The sequence below is a fragment of the Rhinopithecus roxellana genome, chromosome 5 (genome assembly GCF_007565055.1).
Source record: "Rhinopithecus roxellana isolate Shanxi Qingling chromosome 5, ASM756505v1, whole genome shotgun sequence".
Lineage (NCBI taxonomy): Eukaryota > Metazoa > Chordata > Mammalia > Primates > Cercopithecidae > Rhinopithecus > Rhinopithecus roxellana.
This window is the reverse complement of record NC_044553.1, coordinates 87,545,861-87,562,539: the sequence shown is the minus strand read 5'-3', so window position 1 is coordinate 87,562,539 and position 16,679 is coordinate 87,545,861. Positions and strand designations below refer to the sequence as shown.

Here is a 16,679-nt window from a genome sequence, read left to right as displayed (position 1 = left end):
AATCTTTTTGTCTCACCTGAGATTTGCCCTGACAAAGACGTGATACAAGCGCATTTTAGTCTTTTAAAAGAAACAACTTAAAATTATAAAAATTGAATGAATTGCTTAGCCTGAAAGGAAATAAATGAGAAATGGTACGAATGTCTTTTTAGTTGATGTGGTGGTATTGTTTTCAAAGTTTGTGGTAGTGTAGGGTAAAGAAGATAGAGAATTTATTAATTTGGATCATGAGTCAGAGAGGAACATCATCACAAAAATAGAATATTGTCTATAATCTTAAGCTGTCATTCAGTAGAAACTGTTTTAGCAACTCTTGGAATTTTAACCTTTTTTTCTTCTTTTGCATTTGAACATTTTGTGAATTAGCTTTAAGAAAGAGTGTTTTGCCAGTTTGGGAAAAGTAAAAATAAAGGACGTTGTATGTTTCACCAACAGTAGAATTTTAATAGTATCTGTTAGATCGGGGTCCCTAATTCTGGTATCACAGTCCGTGGCCTGTTAGGAACTGAGCTGTACAGCAGGAAGTGAGCAGTGGGTGAACAAGCATAGCTTCATCTGTATTTACAGTCGCTCCCCATTGCTCACATTACTGCCCAAGCTCTGCCTCCTGTTATCAATGATGGCATTAGATTCTCATAGGAACATGAACCGTGTTGTGAAACATACATGCAAGGGATCTAGATTGTGCACTCCTTATGAGAATCTAAAAGTCTGATGATGTGTTACTGTCTCCTGTCATCCCCAGATGGGACCATCTAGTTGCAGGAAAATAAGCTCAGGGCTCCCACTGATTCTCCATTATGGTGAGTTGTAAAATTATTTCATTACATATTACAATGTAATAATAAAAAATAAAGTATACAATAAATGGAATGTGCTTGGATTCAACCCCCAGGTCTGTGGAAAAATTGTCTTCCATGAATCTGGTCCCTAGTGCCAAAAATATTGGGGAACACTGTGTTTGATCATTTAGTTTGAGGGCTGATTAAGAAAGGGGGAGAAATGAGTATCATCTTAGCTGTCTCTCCCCTCTCCCAAGATGAACTTTAGTTTTATTATTTCTGACTTGGTGGGGTTAAAGTTCAGGGTATAATAAAAATTGAATGGCAAAGTTATGATTCACATATAATCCAGGATATTTTTAGTAGAATATGACTTACATATCTCTTATTTTATCATAGGCAACAACAACTTGAAATCAACTTAAAAACAGTATATGTGAGATTGAGTATCTGGGTCCTACAAAAGGAAAATTGGTTAGCAATTAGAAGTAACTTCAACCTTAAGGACTTTACTTTGATATTCTGTTTGCAAATCAAAGAAGCGGTGGCATTCATTGGTATATATTCTACTTAAAAAGATTGTATAAATGGAATATATACTTGGTTATAAAATGATTTTTCAACGCTTTTAAGAACGACTGTACTGGGCTCAGTTAGCTCATGCCTATAATCCCAGCACTTTGGGAGGCCAGGATGGAAGGATCACTTGGGGCCAGTAATTTGAGGTTGCAGTGAACCATGACCACGCCACAGTATTCTAGCTAGGACAGTAGAGTAAGATCCTGTCTCCACCAAAAATTAAAAAATTGGTGTGGTGACATGCGCCTGTAGTCCTAAGTCCTCTGGAGGCTGAGGTGGGAGGATCACTTGAGCCCAGGAGTTAAAAGTTGCAGTGAGCTGTGTTCATGCCACTACACTCTCGCCTGGGTGACAGTGAGACTCTGTCTCAAAAAAACCCGAAAAACCAAAAAACTGAAATATATCTAGAGGATATTTTCTTACTGTATATTATATAGGCTTAAAAACTTTTTTCCTAATTATTTGAACTAACTTTGTTATTTCTTTCCTCAGTTTAACCTTTCTTCCTGAGGGTGCTTGTTTTATAAGATAATTTGTGTAAGATTGGCCAGTAACTTCATGGCATAAAGAAAACCCAGAGCTATGAATTAAAGATAGGAGATTTTGTTTTTTCCTTTTAAGATGTGGTCTTGCTTTGTTGCCCAGGCTGTAGCGCAGTGGATTTGGATCTTGGTCTTGGTTTTGACATTGAACTATGTGAGAGAAGTTACTTATCTCACTGATCCTCAGTTTTCTCAACTATAAAATAAGGACATTATTTTTCAGACCAGGATGAAATGAGGAAAGAAAAATGGAAAGAGTAGTAACTGTATACCCACTTGTCTCTTCTCCCTCCTCCTCCTCCTTCCCTCCCCTCCCCTCCCCTCCTCTGAAAGAAAAATGGAAAGAGTAGTAACTGTGTACCAAGGTCTTTTCTCTCCTCTCTTCTCTCTCTGCTCTCTCCTCTTCTCGATGGAGTTTTGCTCTTGTTGCCCAGGCTGGAGTGCAATTGCGCAATCTCGGCTCACTACAACCTCCGACTCCGGGTTCAAGTGATTTTTCTGCCTCAGCTTCCCAAGTAGCTGGGATTACAGACATGCACCACCACGCCTGACTTATTTTTTGTATTTAGTAGAGATGGGGTTTCACCATGTTGGTCAGGCTGGTCTCGAACTCTTGACCTCAAGTGATCCACCCACCTTGGCCTCTCAAATGCTGGGATTACAGTCATGAGCCATGGCACCCAGCCACTTTATTGTCTTTATGTCTGTCTCTTTGTATATACATGTCACACTTTTTTTTGCTGAACTATTTGAAAAAAGTCGAAAATGTGATTCATTTCTTAATACTCCAGCATACATCACTTGAAAATAGGACATTCTTTTGTAACCAGGATATCATCATCACAGCTAAGAAAAGTAATAATTTCCTAATATCATTGAACAGTAATTCAGATTTCTTTAGTTATCCCTGAACATCTTTTTATATATATTTATATATTTATTTATTTATATTTTTTGACACAGAGTCTTGCTCTGTTGCCAAGGCTGGAGTGCAGTGGCATGACCTTGGCTCACCACAACCTCTGCTTCCCAGGTTCAAGTGATTCTCCTGCCTCAGCCTCCTGAGTAGCTGGGATTATAGGCGCGTGCCATCACGCCCAGCTAGGTTTGATATTTTTAGTAGAGACAGGGTTTTGCAATGTCAGCCAGGCTGGTCTCAAACTCCTGACCTCAGGTGATCCATCCGTCTTGGCCTTTCAAAATGTGGGGATTACAGGCGTGAGCCACCCAGCCTCCCTGAACATCTTTTAAATGTGTATTTTTCAAACAGGATCTGATCAAGTCTCATACATTGCATTTGGACGTTAAGGATCTTCAGTTTATTGTGCCCTGGAGAAGTCACCCTAATTTTTGTAACTCATGAGATTTATTTTTCGAAGAGACCAGGCTGATTGTTTCATATAATATCACACATTCTGGATTTATTTTCTTGTGGTTTTTCTGTTTCTTATATACTTGTAGATGGAAGGTAGGCTTGCTTCATTTGCATTAAACAGTTTTGGGCAAGACACTTTGTAGATGATACTGTGGTATTACAAAGCACATAGTCATTTCTCCACTGGTGGGGATGTTAAGTTTGATAACTTGGTTACTATGGTGACCCACTAGATCTCTCCATTGTAAAGGAACATTTATCTCTTTGCAATTTAGCAAATAAAATTATGGGAGGCTACTTTGACACTCTCCTAAAAGCCTGTTCCCTAACTATCCTTTACGTAATGTTTTGAACATTCATTGATGATACTTGCTTGAATTAATTAATTGGGAGTTACAAAATGATGATTTTAAAAATTGTAATATTTTCTTCAGTATTTATTATTCTTCTGTAATAAGTAGCTTTTCCTTGTCAATTGAGAGTATATTACAGCTCCTTCTAAAAAGCCAGGATAAATGCTTAATATAGTAGTCTCTTCTCATGTGCAGTTTTGCTTTCCATGGTTTTAGTTACCTGTGATCAGCTGAAGTCTGAAAATATGACATGGAAAATTTCAGAAATAAACCATTCATACATTTTAAATTTAAATTTCACTCTATTCTGAGTAGCATGATGAAATTTCGTGCCGCCCTGCCCAGGATTGAATTATCCCTTTGTCCATTGTATCCATGTTGTACAGTGTGTATGTATAGAAAAAAACTTGGTGGGCTGGGTGTGGTGACTCTTGCCTATAATCCCAGCACTTTGGGAGGCTGAGGCAAGTGGATCACCTGACATCAGGAGTTCGAGACCAGCCGGGCTAACATGGTGAAACCGCGTTTCTACTAAAAATACAAAAATTATTCAGGCGTGGTGGCGTACTCCTGTAATCCCAGCTACTCAGGAGGCTGAGGCAGGAGAATCGCTTGAACCCGGGAGGGGAGGTTGTAGTGAACCAAGATCGCACCGTTGCACTCCAGTCTGGGCAACAAGAGCAAAACTCCGTCTCAAAAAAACAAAACGAAACAAAACATAGTGTATAGAGTTTGGAAGTATCTGCAGTTTCGGGCATTCACTGGGGGTCTTGGACCCCTGTGAATAAGGGGGAACTACTATATTGCCAGATTTTATTATATTATAATATTATTAGCTGATATTTTGTTAAAGTATTTTTGTATGTTTGTTCATGGAAGATATTGGTCTGTAATTGTATTAGTCTTCCATAACAAAATACAACAGATTGGATGATATTAAACAACAGAAATTTATTTTCTTACAGTTCTGGATGCATTGCATTGTGTGTGTATTCATAGGTAGTTTGTGTTATTTCTACTTTTGAACTTATTGAGATTTATGACCTTATATATGGCCAATTTTTGTGAATTAGTCTGTGTCTACTTGAAATGGGGTTGTATTCTCTATCAGAATATAAAACTCAATATAATAAATACAATATAGTAAAATCTACCTTATTGATTGTGTTACTTAGGTTGTCTATTGCTTTACCTGCTGTTATTCTGTTTCCATTAATTTCTCCATGCATCTACTATAGATTTTTGCTTTGCAAGGTTGTGCCCATGCTCTTTGGTTAATAGATATTCATAACTGAATTTTCTTCCTCATTGTTAATTTGGCCTTCAGCATAAAGAAGTGTCCTCCTTTGTCTTGTTAGATGCTTTTTGGCCTGAATTTTACATTGTGAGGTATTAAGATCATAACCCGTGTTTTCTTTTTGATCGTATTTTCTTGTTTTCTTTTTTTTTTGAGACGGATTGTTGTTGTGTCTCCCAGGCCGAAGTGCAATGTTGCGATCTTGGCTCACTGCAACCTCTGCCTCCCAGGTTCAAGTGATTGTCCTGCCTCAGTCTTCCGAGTAGCTGGGGTTACAGGTGCTCACCACCACACCCAGTTAAGTTTTGTATTTTTGGTAGAGACAGGGTTTCACCGTGTTGGCCAGGATGGTCTCAAACTCCTGACCTGAAGTGATCTGCCCGCCTTGGCCTCCCAAAATGTCGCAATTACAGGCGTGAACCACCGTACCTGGCCATATTTGCCTGTTATACCTTTGTTCTTCTTTTTTCCCTTTTATATTTCTTAATTACTTTGTTTTAGGTGTATGCCCTTGTATATAGCATACTATTGGTTTTACTTTCTGAACCAATCTGAAAGTCTTGTTTCAATAGAAGAGTTAAGCTCTTTGAATTTATTATTGACATTGATATGCTTAATCTTCAGACAATTATTATATCTTCTGCATATATTCTATTTCTATATCTTTCATTGTGTTGTACTCATCTTTTTTAAAAAAAGTTTTGCTTTTTGTTTTGGAATTTTTTTTTTTTTTGTGGGGAGACAGAGTCTCGCTCTGTTGGAGTGCAGTGGTGCAATTTTGGCTCACTGCGGGGGTGAAATCTTCGCTCACTGCAGCCTTAACCTCACAGGCTCAAGCAATCCTCCCACCTCAGCCTTCCGAGTAGTTGGGACCACAGATATCTGCCACCATGACCGGCTAATTTTTAAATTTTTGTCGATATAGAGTCTCCCTGCATGGCCCAGGCTGGTCTCAAACTCCTGGGCTCAAGCAGTCCCCCTTCCTTGACCTCCCAAAGTGCTGGGATTGCAGGTGTGAACACCACTGCACCTGGCTGGAGATTATTTTTGGATGTTTAGTATATTTATTTGAATAAATTATGGAGTTTAATGAATAATAACATTGTTTTGTTAATTGTGACAAATGTACCAGGGCAGTGTGAGGTTTTAACAATAGGGGAATCTTGGTACACGGTATATAGAAACTGTCTGTACCATCTGCAACTTTTCTGTTAATCTAAAACCATTTTTAAATTAAGAAAAATATTAAATATAAAGTGCTGTAGGTGTCCTGGACCGGTGTTAGAAAGTAAATTTTGCACTGAGCATGGTGGTTCTTGCCTGTAATCCCAGCATTTTGGGAGGCCAAGGTGGCTGGATCACTTGAGGTCAGGAGTTCAAGACCAGCCTGACCAACATGGTGAAATCTGGTCTCTACTAAAAATACAAAAAATTAGCCAGGCATGGTGGTGCATGTCTGTAATGCCAGCTACTTGGGAGGCTGAGGCAGAAGAGTCACTTGCTCCTGGGAGGCAGAGGTTGCAGAGGGCTGATGTCCCACACTGCACTGCAGCCTGGGTGACAGTGAAGGAGACTGTCTCAAAAAAACAAAACAAAACAAAAAAACCCAAAAGAAAGTAAATTTTGTTTGAGTTTGTTGGTGAATATTAGCTGTATTTTTTAGTTTCCAGTAAATCAAGGTGCAGTGTAATCGTTGTACATTTTATGTTGAAGCGTTATGGGAAAATACCTTTATTTTATAATAATGAAGGAAAAGGACTTTTGGATTGGAAAGGAATATTTTGACAAAGATTATATAAAATTTTTTCTTCTAAAAATTCTTTTTCTTCAACCAGACAAGATACCATTTTTTCAAAGCTAGGTAAGATACCACTTTTTCAAATGGTGTCTTGTCTGATTGAATTATTAGAATGTTTTTGGCATGTTTAGTAGCAAGTGGTAAAGGTCGATTGAAATACAAGCTGAAAAATTCTAATGGCCCCTGGAAGGTGGCAGTGTAGGCTTCTCGTCTCAGAATTTTAGATCTGGAGGAGACCTTTTTTTTTTTTTTTTTTTTTGAGACGGAGTCTCGCTCTGTTGCCCGGGCTGGAGTGCAGTGGCCGGATCTCAGCTCACTGCAAGCTCCGCCTCCCAGGTTTACGCCATTCTCCTGCCTCCGCCTCCCGAGTAGCTGGGACTACAGGCGCCCGCCACCTCGCCCGGCTAGTTTTTTGTATTTTGTAGTAGAGACGGGGTTTCACCGTGTTAGCCAGGATGGTCTCGATCTCCTGACCTCGTGATCCGCCCGTCTCGGCCTCCCAAAGTGCTGGGATTACAGGCTTGAGCTACCGTGCCTGGCCTGGAGGAGACCTTTAAAATTTATTCCAGTTCCTTCATTATAGGAGAATATCTAGAAGTCTAGGGACATGATATGTTATTTCCGAGATCACATAGTAAATTGCTGTTTAGAGCTGGGACTAGTACTAAGCCTCTTCCATTTCTGTTTCAGGATTAGTTTCTCAATGCCAGAATGTGTTCTTGAAAGGCACGATAACCAGATCCTGGGCTCCTCATATCCTACCTAAATTAGTGCAACTAAAGCAGTGTGACATATTTATATTGGTGTTTTTATAAAGGCACAGAAACAGACATGATTTATTCAGTAAAACAGGGATAGTGGTAGGTCATAAGACCCCTGACCTGTTGATTCTACCTCTTTGTCTTACCCACTAATAAATAGCTTAGAGATAGTAGCTAAAAAAATCCAATGGTTACGAACTAGAGATTGGGAGCTGGAAGTGCAGCTGGTACTAGAAACCATAAAAACACCAGATGATGTTTGTGGTGTGGTGAAGAGTGCTGGGATGATGTGGGTAGAGGGTGATGAAAGCTTTGGTCATGAGTAAGTGGGTCTAGAACCTATAGAATGGGGGGCGGAATAAAGGAAGCAATGGAGCGACCATCAAACTCATGCTTATCAGGAGGATCGTTTGTTCTGTTCTCATTCTCTATAGCATATCACTACTTGCCAGCTAAGATTTAGAATAATCATAGACAATAACGAAATAAAATACATCTGATATCCGCACAATATTTCAAGCACAATACTCTCGTAAATATTGTACTATTTGATCGTTGCAATATCCTTGTGAGATAGGTAGAAGGGATATTGGTGAGTAGAAAATACTAAATATAATATGTGTTAATGTAGTGTGCTAGAAACCACTAAGGGATATAAGGGTGAATAGACACAGGCTCTGTTCTCATGGTGTGCCCAATCTTTTGGGGATGGGGTGGGAAAAACAACCAGTTACAATGTATAGGAAGTTGAAAAGGATTTAGAAATTCAAACTGTGTCCCATGGGAATTTAGAAATAGTGATGGTATTGTAACAGAAATTTTGGTATTTTGCCTTCTTAATTCAGACTAACTGAAAGGATAATGACTATAAAAGCATCTTGATTGTAATATATACTGATACAATTTTCCTTTATAATTTTCAGATTATTTTTTATTTTAGGTGATTTTACACAGCTATTTATATGAATAAATTTATGAATTAAGGATGACAGAAATCACTTAAATTGTTTTAGTGATTTTTGGCATATTAGCCTGGTTTGAGAAGGAGGAAGAAAACAAGGGAATTGATTTTGTAATGTCAAATAGACCTTACAAATTTAGGACAGATTTACCTAGACCATTATGAATAAATAAATAGACCCTTTTAATTAGTAAGAAACTAGACAAAATTTAATATAGTTGATTTCATACTAGTTTATGTTGATGATGTAGACAACTTCACCAAAGGAGGGGGAGTAGTGAATAAATTAGTTATAACTTATTTTACTGTAAAGTAATGTTAATTGTCAGAATAATTATAGGAAACATTTGCTAACCAATAAATATGAGTTTGACAGTCTTATAATGATGAATTCATTTTTGTTGAGATAGTGGACAAAGCAGACTTTTTTGTTTTTGTCACTTATTCCTAGAATCCATTTTAAAGTCTCTAGTTTTTGTTAGTATTTATCACCTACCTTAACTATTTTTCTTTTTGCCAAAACAGAAAGAATGCAGCTTCCGTTGATATACTGGAGTCACTTAGAATATCAACACTACAGGGAAAGAAGGAAAGGAAGCAATATACCATTGTCAGTGTGCTTTTCTCCTCTGAGGCTTTCATCCTTCTTGTGTTTTCTCTCTTAGCATTGGCCCATAGCTAGAAGACATTGAGGTCCTGCCTTACTGCTTTTTTACCTTAGCCGTGAACAGCATATCCCATACTATATTTAGGTTGATAAATTTTCAGTAGTAAAATTCTTCATGGTGAGCAGCCTCTTCTAGGCTGTCCTCACCCCTACCTTACCCTATTTCACTGTGGAAAGCTCACTTTCTTGGTTGAAGCATCTCCCTGTTTGAAGTCCAGCTTTGGGGAAACCTAGAATGACCTTAGGACAACCAGTGTTACGAGACTCAGTAGTGCCTGAGTCATACTTAGCTTTTTAAACATGTTTATAGCTTTCACTTTTTATGGGTAAATAGCCCTTTTATTATCAACACAGTACTTTCCTCTTTTTCTTAAAAGTGACTAATTTCACCACTGATGAAAGTTTGTTTTTGTCATCTGTTAAACATGTTTTCCCATGACTTTGGTTTTCTTCTTCATTTCATAAGTGATTTTGTGTGTATTTGTATGCACGTGTGTGTGGTTTCCTTTTGTAGAACAAGATGTATTTCTTTGAAGATGAGACTCAATGGGCCATTTACTGTTTTTCTTTCCTCACCTAGGGTATGTTCAGTTTAGCTTACAGTCTTCTTTTTTCCTAACAGTGTGGGTAAAAATGACTGACTCTGTTCAACATTACAGATTGAAAATAAAATCTGTGATTCCTAGCCTCTTTTTTTGTACTTCTTTATTTTAAAATCAGATTTTTCCTTCTCTATGCTTTCTTTTTTCCATCATGGAGATAACATAAGATGTTTATTTATTATATAGGTATTCTGTTTCTCCTGAAGACTTCTACTTATTGTTTTGCTTCTCTTCCTTTATTATGTTCATGTACAGTCTACAGCAAATCTTGTAATGTTCGACTGAATTCTAGTGCCACTAATGATAAGCAAGTATAACATTTCTTCTTAAGTGAATAATTTCTTCCATATATTTGACGTGGCTATGTTATGTGCTGCACTCTTGGTTGTATCTTTTCAGGTATATTTATTTATTTATTTATTTATTTATTTATTTATTTATTTTATTTTATTTTTTTTTGAGACAGAGTCTAGCTCTGTCGCCCAGGCTGGAGTGCAGTGGCGCGATCTCGGCTCACCGCAAGCTCCGCCTCCCGGGTTTACGTCATTCTCCTGCCTCAGCCTCCCGAGTAGCTGGGACTACAGGCGCCCGCCTCGTCGCCCGGCTAGTTTTTTGTATTTTTTAGTAGAGACGGGGTTTCACCGTGTAGACCAGGATGGTCTCGATCTCCTGACCTCATGATCCACCCGTCTCGGCCTCCCAAAGTGCTGGGATTACAGGCTTGAGCCACTGCGCCCGGCCTATTTATTTTTTCTCAGAGAAATCTTTCAGTTTATATCTTTTCTAAAATGGGGTTTTTCTTACATTGGGTTTTTATTGCTGATTACTGGATATTGTTTATTCTTTGGATGCTGTTGATATTCAGCTATCATGAAAGTAAACTTTCTTGGTTGATCATTTTTTTCTATTACATAATGAAGCAGGATATTTCCCTGACTCCTTTGTGGGACTCGCAACAGGGGTGCCTCCTTTACCCAGCCCACCAGTTTTTTTTTTTTTTTTTTTTTTTTGAGACAAAGTCTCTGTTGCCCAGACTGGAGTGCAGTGGCACTCACTGCAAGCTCACTGCAAGCTCCGCCTCCTGAGTTCATGCCATTCTCCTGCCTCAGCCTCCCGAGTAGCTGGGACTACAGGGGCCTGCCACCACGCCCAGCTAATATTTTGTATTTTTAGTAGAGACGAGGTTTCACCATGTTAGCCAGAATGGTCTTGATCTCCTGACTTCGTGATCCACCCACCTTGGCCTCCTGAAATGCTGGGATTACAGGCGTGAGCTACCGTGCCCGGCCCCAGCCCACCACTCTTAACTCTTTGTGGAAGGGAGCGCGCAAGTGAACGGGTGTGGGAATTGGAGTGAATGAGTGCTGGAACCAACTGGCCACTTTGGCGTCAGAGGGCTCAACCTCCACTCACTCAAACCCACTGTGTTCTACCCCTTGTAGGAGGGAGTGTGCGTATCAGTGGGTGCCAGAACTGGCCAGATGCTTTAGCTACAGCAGGAGTGAACTCTGTGCAGGCCCCACAGCAGTGTCCAGAAGTGGGTAACTGTGACTATTGAAGCCCCAGAGGGTATGTTACAGTGCTCTTTTAGCTCTGCTGTCCGTGGACAGCTTAAGTGTTAACAGCTTACTGGACCCTTTGCTTTTTTGTGTGAGGTGGCTGCCCTTTGCCAGTGAGGGCAAAGGGCCAGTGTGAAAGCCTTTTGTATCCACACTTGTGGCTCCTAAGCTCTTGTCTGGTGCCCAGGAAAAATGGGGTTGCATGAATGAATTGAAGGATGGTAAATGCAGGGGATTTTATTGCACATAAAAGTGGCTCTCAGCGGAAATGGAAGAAAGGGGACAGGATGGGTAGGTAATCTTCCCCTGGGAAGTTCAACCATCTCCGGCCAGATTCTTCTGTGTAGTAATGCCATCAAGCTGTCCTTCTGAAGTCAAGCCGCCTCTCTCCGATGTCCAGCTATGGTCTTGTCTACCAGCTGAGTCTGGAGTTTTCATAGGCACAGGCTGGGATGGGGCAGGGCTGTGGGTGGTTTAGGAAAAGGCAACATTTGAGCCGGAAAACAGGGATATAAATTCTCACTTTAGGCCACGGTTTTAGACTTTTTGACTTGAGGGTGAGGTTTTACTGGGGACCTGCCATTTTCTACCTAGAATTTCTCTGTCCCCCATTCCTGTCAATAATATGCATTTCTTAAATACTTTGTTTCTCCTGTGGTAATATTTTGTTTTCATATGAGTTCCTTCTCATTCTTAGATCCTATTTATGCTTCTTTGCTTTAGGATAACATATTGACATATAAGTGATATTTATTGAATACGTCTAATATTTAGAAAATTTCAGCATTTAGTGCTGTCACAAAGTTAATTTAGTTCATAGTCCTCCTTTAAAATACAGTGTTTCCAGATAAGATGGACTAACAGGGATGGTCTTTTCACCTAAGACAACTAAAGAATGGGGCAAAATAATGAAACAACAGTTCTCAAGACATTTGCCATCAAGCAGCAAAAGACATTGATCCCCAAGGGATGGGAAACAAATTAGGCGAGATCATGCAGTTGCTCTAGCTCCCACCTAGAGAGAGTTTCTAGGGGTGGAACAAAGCAGTGGAACCCAGAAGGAGCCTAGAGATTTCTCTGTATTGAAGAGGTGGAGCTAGCTGGGAGATTGGGGGGCCAAGGCAGCTAGAGTTCACAAGGTAGAGTGCCAGAGAGGAGAAAGCTGCAAGAGACAGAACTTCACAGATCTGTAGAAATTCTTTTCAAGAATTCAGTTGACTAGTGATCAATACATGCCTGTAAGGAAACTACAGGAAGCTGCGGAAGAACCACCGAAAATGAATTGAAGGGAGTAAATACAATACTCAGCTCACACGTGGCTAGGAATAGGGCCTGAATCCATCAGACAAAAAAACTTCATAATTCAACAGGTGTGTCAGGTAGAGGACCTCCAGCCTTCTACTTTTTATTTCTAGATGTTCAACTTGGGTCTTTTTTGTTCTGTGTCTTTACTTAATATACTTAACCTTTCTTCTGGCTTTTAGTACACATGGAACAGATATATAATAACTTTTAATGTCCTAGTCTCCTAATTCTACCAACCCTGTCATTCCTGGGTTGGTTTTGATTGATTGATTGATAGCTCTCCTTCTGGCTCTATTTTCTTGCCTTAATTTTTTTAACCTGCTTGTTAATTAATTGGTGCGTATCAGGCATGTAAAATAAAACATTGTAAGTTGTACCTTGTTGGGTGCTGGACATTTTTATATTCCTATGTTCTTTTTTTTTTTTTTTTAAGAGATGGAGTCTTGCTCTGTTGCCTGGGCAATAGTGCAGTAGTAGCCTGATCATAGCCCATGGCAGTATTCAACTCTTGGGCTCAAGTGATCCTCCTGTTGCAGCCTCCAGAGTAGCTGGGACTGCAGGTGCGTACCACCAGCCCCGGTGCCTGTAGATATTTTTTGAACATTTTCCTGGTCTGTATTGAAGTTCTTTGAAAGTGTTTTTTAACTTTTAGTTATTGCTTTTAATCTTTGTTAAGTGTAACCACTTAATTTAATTTTCCCGACTATTGAGGCAAAACCCTTCTGAATACTTTATGCTTCATGAATTATGAGACTTTTCCATTCTGGCTGTTGGTTACAGATGTTAAACTGAGGATCATATTGTCCATTCAAGACCTGTTTTTAAGCTCTGTTGGGATCATTATAGAGTAATCTTTATTCTAGGATAAATTTAGCCCTCCTGAGGTCTGTACCTATTGCCTAGAGTGTAAAGAGATATCTCTACTGTGGCTGGATGGAACTCAGATAATCTGTCTCCGAGCTCAGTGTCAACCCAGAGTCGTTCATATTTTACCTCCTGGCAGATGTTTTTGTCTGACTTTATGGAATTTCACCCTAAGCATGTGTAGATTAGTATTTAGTTGACGACTCAAGTAGACCCCAATGTACTTATCTGTAGCTTTTTTCTGCTTAAGTTTCTCCTTTCTAGTATATTATTCTAGTAATTCTTGCCACCTCCACTGTTCCAAACTCCGTTCTTTGCAAGTTAGCAAAACTGCTGTATTCTGCTTTGAATTTCCCTGTTGGCAGGGGTATCTAGAACATGTCTCTATGCAGAAAGCCAGTGTGGTCATAGGCCTTATCTAGTTTGTTTTCTTGTTTCAGGGAACACAGATCTATACTAATCGTTGTTCACTGTCTGGAAACGGTCATGTATTTTTGTGTGGTTTTGCAGTTGCTTACCATCTGAGGGTAAATCTGTTACCAGTTATTCCATAATGGCTGGAGGCATACATTTCATACTATTGGATTATTGTGGAGTTTGGCAAAGACTTTTGGGTGAAGTTACAGGAAAGAATTACAATAGACCTTTGCTGATTTTAGACTTAATGGCTATTTAGTAATTGTGTGTTTATGGGCTTTGGGAGTAGTTGACTATGTCTTCTTCAAATAGATCTGTGAGATAATGTAAGTAATAAAGCATTATTATTCTTGGGTTTTTGCACTCCAGGGTGGCTCATGTTTGCAATTCCAGCATTTTGGGAGGCTGAGGCAGGAGGATTACTTGAGCCCGGGAGTTTGATACCAGCCTGGGCAACATAGCGAGACCCAGTCTTTACAATAAAGTGAAACAAAATACATTTTAAAATCTTTAAAAAAAGAAAATAGTTGTATTACCTTCGTGGTGGGAGGAGTTTAAGTTAGTGATATTGCTTTTATATTAGTTGTAATTGCCTAAAATTGTTTTCAGTAGACTTTGATGTCATTGGAGAAAAACTGCTTCTCACAATTAATAATGTCAATCAGAGAAAAATCCATGTTGTTGACGTAAGAGTAAAGCGACTGGCAGAAAGACACATTTCTATAGAATGTATTGTGTCTTTGTACTGTTCTTGGGTTTTTGTACTTGGTGACCTGCACATACTACACACTCAGTGAACATTTGATGTGTGAATCTTTATTAAGGCCATTTCACTTTTCAGTTAATCATATTGATTACTAACTGTGTGCCAAACATGATACTGGATGAGGGAGAGGCAGCAACAAATGAAGTAGGAGAAGGGTCCCTGATCAAAAGACTGCATGAGATGGTGCATGTATAAGGTAGCAAAATATTCTAGCGAAGATTAATGAAGTATAGAATGATTATGTCAGCTCTTAGGGAGGTATAGAGGGGATGGATTTTGAGAAAGCTGATGGATATGCATTGATTGATAAAGGAGAAAAAAATCCCTGTTTTTTAAAAAAAGGAATGGTGTATTGCAGGGCGACAGCTGAGAGTAAACAGATTGTTCCATGGAAAGAAAGCAAAATTAAATTGGCTTTAGTAGAAGTTTGTGTAGAAGATAGTAAGAAACTGGGTTATAGAGCTAATTGAGGTGTCATACAAAATCGAGGAGAAATACAAAAGATTTTGAGCTTTGGTCTGAAAAGAGGTATACTTCTGAATGCCTTTTATGTTAAAAGATAGACAAAGTTAAAGAATTTTATATTCACAAAGCAAGTTACATGAGCGCTAACTTATTTTAAGTTGAACTATGAAGCAAATTAAGCCACTGAGTGTTACTGAGTTTGGGTATAATTTGCAAAACAAAAACCCATTTTTTGTTGACATTTGGAAAGGGCTACTTACAGAATAAGTCAATGTACAAAATAAGTGAATTTGCATGTTATTGTTTCTGGAATTGGTGGGTTCTTGGTCTCACTGACTTCAAGAATGAAGCCGCGTACCCTCGCGGTGTGTTACAGTTCTTGAAGATGGTGTGTCCGGAGTTTGTTCCTCCAGACGTTCAGATGTGTCTGGACCTTCTTCTTCTGGTGGGTTCGTGATCTCACTGTCAGGAGTGAAGCTGCAGACCTTCATGGTGAATGTTACAGCTCTTAAAGGCAGCGCGTCTGGAGTTGTTCATTCTTCCCAGTGGGTTTGTGGTCTCATTGGCTTCAGGAGTGAAGCTGCAGACCTTCGTGGAGAGTGTTATAGCTCATAAAGGCAGCATGAACCCAAAGAGTGAGCAGCAGCAAGATTTATTGCAAAGAGAGAAAGAACAAAGCTGCTACAGTGCAGAAGGGGACCCTAGCGGTTGCCGCTGACTGGGGCATCCTGCTTTTATTCCCTTATCTGACCCCACCCACATCCTGCTGATTGGTCCATTTTACAGAGTGCTGATTGGTCCATTTTGACAGAGTGCTGATTGGTGCGTTTACAATCCTTGAGCTAGACACAGAGTGCTAGAGGGAAAAGTTCTCCAAGTCCCCACTAGGTTAGCTAGATACAGAGTTAGCTAGTTACAGAGTACCAATTAGTGTGTTTACAAACCTTGAACTAGACAGACACAGAGTACTGATTGGTGTATTTACAAACCCTGAGCTAGACACAGTGCTGGTTGGTGCGTTTATGATCCCTTAGCTAGACATAAAAGTTCTCCAAGTCCCCACCAGATTAGCTAGATACAGAGTGCTGATTAGTGCACACACAATCCTCCAGCTAGATATAAAAGTTCTCCAAGTCCCCATCTGGCTCAGGAGCCCAGCTGGCATCACCTAGTGGATCCTGCAGCGGAGCTGCAGGCGGAGCTGCCCACCAGTCCTGAGCTGCGCCTGCATTCCTCAGCCCTTGGGCTGTGATGGGACCGGGCACCACGGAGCAGGGGACAGCGCCTGTCAGGGAGGCTCTGGCCACAGGTGGGGAGCTCAGACGTGGTGGGCTACAGGTCCCAAGCCCTGCCCCAGGGGGAGGCAGCTAGGGCCCCGTGAGAATTTGAGTGCAGAGAATTTGAGTGCAGCACTGGCGGGCGGCACTGCTGGGGTCCCGGCGCAACCTCCACAGCTGTTGGCCCGGGTGCTAAGCCCCCCACTGCTCTGGGCTGGCATCGCCAGCTGGCTGCTCCATGTGCTGGCTGGCTGAACCCATGCCCGCGCCGGTGCCGGCTGTAACTTGCACTTGCCCGCGAGCGCCACA

The 16,679-nt window shown here is 40.2% G+C and overlaps 1 protein-coding gene across 5 annotated transcripts in view; it reads left to right on the top strand.

Moving 5' to 3' along the window:
- FUT8 (fucosyltransferase 8) overlaps positions 1-16,679 on the top strand; it is a 357,961-nt gene that overhangs the window by 44,936 nt on the left and 296,346 nt on the right. The gene's annotated exons all lie outside the window — the stretch shown is intronic.